The following is a 4,324-nucleotide window of genomic DNA, read 5'->3' on the forward strand; positions in this document are numbered from 1 at the left end:
AAAAAAAAAAAAAAAAAAAAAAACCTCCTTCCTTGGCCTCTCACATCCTTTGATTATCTTTTTGATGGGTATAAATGGTCTTTTACTTGCCCAGCTCACACATCAGGTAAGTGGCAGAGCTGAAGGTCTGGACACCATCCAGATTCCAGGCTTTTAACCACCAAGTTTAAAGCCATATGCCATCTAGCCTCATTAAATTAAGAAAAAAAAAAGCAAAACAAAAAAAAATAGGGCCCTGAGCTAAACAAACAAACAAACAAAATCTCAAATTCCACTCCATATTTTCTATTTGGCCTTGAACACACCTCCTAAGTATTGCTGTGAAATAAAGTTGATGGTACCAATTTTATAGAGTCTGGTAGTCATTTTCACTGCTCACTAATAACTTCTGACTTTCCCCCTTCTGGGAAACTGCAGGATTTCTCTTCCAGGTCACATGACTAGACCTGACCAAAGAGTGTGCATGGAAGGTGTTTGTGCCATTTCTGGGTGGAGAATTTAATGCTAGTGAGAGATGAGCCTGAAATGTCTCTCTGATAGGACAAACAATAATGCCCATGATTGTGTTTTCTCCATTGAGCAGAGCCCTCAACCAATCTATCATGCCTGGTGGTACTGGATGAGGAACTTCAGGGCATTTCACCAGATGAACTTAAAGATGAACTACCAGAAGTGACAACCATCACTTCATTGTATATAGTTTTAAATATCAACATGATGATGGAAGAGTTTCATATCCTCTGTGCTTATTTTCTCCAGTCCTGTTGGATGTAAGCCTGAAAAACAGATGATGTATGTGGGGAGTAAGAATAAATTAGTCCAAACAGCTGAACTAGCCAAGGTATTCGAAATAAGAAATACCGAAGACCTAACTGAAGAATGGTTACGTGAGAAACTTGGGTTTTTCCACTAATGTGAACTTCTGTGTTTTTAAAGTATTTATGTATTAACCTGACTATCCTGGAACCAGACATAAATACTTATTTATGCCTAAAAATGCACTGTTACTTACAGTTTGTTTCCTACAGTAAAGAAAAATTCTCCATTTGTGCAAAGTTTGAACAAAGAGGAAATCATCTTCATAGTAATGAAACTTTGTAAAGTGTTTCCTTATATTTGTAATTGTTAGGTGGGCTACTTTTCTCCAAGGACTTTTTGCACTCTTGTGACTAATTTCTGTAACTTATGGTTCAGAATTTGTTACTATTTACAGACACCATTGGAAAGTAGGTATTAGATTGTGCTAGACAACAGTTGCCTCCTTTTGACAAATACTGGATATTAGCAATTTATATATGAAAATAGCATATTACCACTTGTCAAAGCATTGAAATTAATTTGGGGTTAAAAACTAGAGTGACATAATTTTGAGCCATGAATAGTAATTTACTGTAGTGTAATCTACATTTCAAGTACATTTTTCATCAATTTTGTACCTCTTGATTTCCTGTATCTTTTTAATCAAGTCTAGAGACTATGTTCATCAATCATTCATTTTTAAGGTCTAGGAGTTAGATTTTTTGATAGAGTTATGACTCTTAGGTTTCTTCTTATGGAAAATAGCATCTTGGTCTTCACAGTTGTTAGGTTGTAATAATCAAGGGCTTCATTCCCCATTGTCATTTCTAGATAGTTTTGAATCTAGGTTAATAACACTACATTTATAAGGCACCTCCTAATTTCTCGTGAACATTAATAATTTTAAGTGTGTTAATACTGTGCCTTTGATTTGTTAGCTTTAAAGTTAGTTTAGGACTTTTACACTGCCAGTATTCTAGATTTGGTGAAATTAATACTTTTTAAAGGGTCCAAATAAAACAATTTTCTAATGTGTTTATCTAAAATTTGTAATAAAATCAACTCCTTATTTTTAAAATTCCAACTATCTGCTTGTATTGGTGAAAATATGGCAGTTGAGACGTGTAATTTTGAGTATATTTGTGACTAGTTTTTTGCCATGTGTAAAAGTTGCTTATCTTAAAACTTTGGTCATACTTAATAACCCATCAGGAGAAATCACATTTTTAATCCCAAATGTCAGAAGATAGTCTAAACTGCTTACCTGTTTGGTTAACCAAGCCAGTTATGTTAAAAAAAAAGGGAACCCTTGGATAAAGCAAGAATCATAATATATATAACATATTTTAAAAACAAACATAAGTAACTGCTGAATAGTAATTTAATAAAAGATCTAGAGACTCAAGAAGCTTAACCAAATTTGGTGAGTAGATTCTTATATTAAGAATAGCATAGTCATTTCAAAATTAGCAAAGGCATTCTTTTTATGTTGGCATATTTTATATTCATATTATTTTTTTGCATTTTATTTTTGAGAGTTCTGTGCCAACTTTAACAAAGAGAGAAAGATAGTTAGAATTTTCACAATATTGAACAGAGCATCTTCTTTCCCAACTGTTTGGATTCATTAATCTAGAAGTCAGGAAGTATTGACAAGTTGGAAGTGGGAAAGTACTAGAGTAAGTATTTGTTTTGGTTAACAAATGGAACAGGTCCTTTATTTCAGTTTTCAGAGAGAGAAAATTTCATGCAGGAAGTTTAAGAATTCTTTAAACAGCTATTTTGGTATCGAGTAACTTAACTAATAATTCTTCAGAAATGCAAATGAAATCCAAATGAATAGAGAGTGGTTTTAATTTTTTTTAAAAGAGGGAGGTGAGGTTTTGTTTTACCTGGTTTGCATCAGTAAGAAACACTAGTGCTGCAAGAATGTATTTTTTAAAATAAGGTTCCTTGTTTCATTTTTAAGATGTTAGCCTACTTTTTAAAAAAAAATATGGAAGTCCTCTATAATCTCAAATAATATTGACCTTCCATACACAGATCTCTTAGTTCTTTTTGTTTCTAACAGGAGCAAAGAGCTGTGATAAACTGTGCTGCTTTGAGCCCATTGGTCTCCTTGTTAATAACATGTATTTCTCAAGACAACAGATTGAAGTTGGGAGAGCAGTAGAACATTTATTATTCTGTCTGTCCAATAGGGTAATTACAAATTCCATGATCTAAAGTTTTTCTTAGATATTTCTGTTTCCTTTTCTTTTTTCTGTTTTCCTATGAATAGTTACTACAGACTTTATAATTCCAGTTCTTACATTCCATATTGTTCTGGTATAGCCATTCCCATTCAGCCTTAAATCTTAATCTGTCCTTTTTGCCAGCAACTTTTTCAGGGGAACCTCCTTCATGGTGTTCTAAGTCAGCATTAGTTCTGAAATTATTGGCCTTGCATATGTTCTGCATAGTATCTTATGTCAAAATAGAAACAACTAGTAATCACAGCATAGTTTTTTGGCAACATAAATGACATATGAAGAAAATTGTTCTCAGGTTACTATGCTGAAATTCCAAAATGTCTTGAGTTTTGAATAGTATTCACTTTGGTCTGGTATTAAAGAATTATGTTAGGAAAAATAGTTGATTGACTGTTTTTGTTTAATTCAATTCTAAAATAAATGTTTGAATTGTCTATTTAAAAATAAAGTTATTGTGTCCATATGTAACTAAATATATTTTAAAAACTGCATTTATACTGAACATGTATAGACATTTCTTCTTGTCATTATTTCCTAAACAATATAGTAAAACAACTATTTTCATAGAATTCACACTGTACTATGTTTATAAGTAATTTAGAGGTGATTCAAAATGTACCATAAATATGTATAGGTTATACAAATATTATGCCACTTTGTATAAAGTGTTGAACATCCATGGATTTGGGAGTCCAGGAGAGGTTCTGAAACCAGACTCTCAAGGATACTGAGGGACAACTGTACATACAGTATGATTGTTTACTCATTGATTCAAACATTTTTCTGCCCAGGTGATCAAGATTAAAAGCTCAAGCTACAGACCTAAAGGTCCTAGTTTAATACATCTGGGATAGGGAACAGACTTCTGCAGCTATCTGGTACTCCCAAGCGATTCTAATGGTCTAGTGAGGCTGAGATTCCTGCATGGCTACATCTTGTGATGGTAGATTAAAATATGGTATCTACCCTTGAGGGCTACCTAGACTGGGAAGACAAGCCCAGAGCCAGAAAAATTACACTACTAACAGGGTAAATGATCTGAAATATGCAAAAGTAAGTAGGAAAATATAAAAATGATGAACAATAAAGCTTTACATGTAATAGAAAGTGGATATGCTTCTTGGCAAATCCATTCATAAACACTGTGACCCCAGGTACCCAAGCTGTTAGCTTAACATGTAGACTATTATCTGTCACTATGCTTCCAGTTATGTAAAACAAAGCTTAGAAAACCTCTAAAGATGTGGCCCAGGGTCAAAATAGTTAGTACATGG

At 33.1% G+C, this 4,324-nt stretch overlaps 1 pseudogene; it reads left to right on the plus strand.

Annotated features, from left to right (window-relative positions):
- Positions 1–1,682, plus strand: part of LOC107161118 — a 30,397-nt pseudogene extending 28,715 nt beyond the window's left edge.
- The last annotated feature ends 2,642 nt before the right edge of the window (positions 1,683–4,324 follow it).

This window comes from Marmota marmota, unplaced genomic scaffold (genome assembly GCF_001458135.2).
Source record: "Marmota marmota marmota unplaced genomic scaffold, marMar, whole genome shotgun sequence".
In the NCBI taxonomy this organism is placed as follows: domain Eukaryota; kingdom Metazoa; phylum Chordata; class Mammalia; order Rodentia; family Sciuridae; genus Marmota; species Marmota marmota.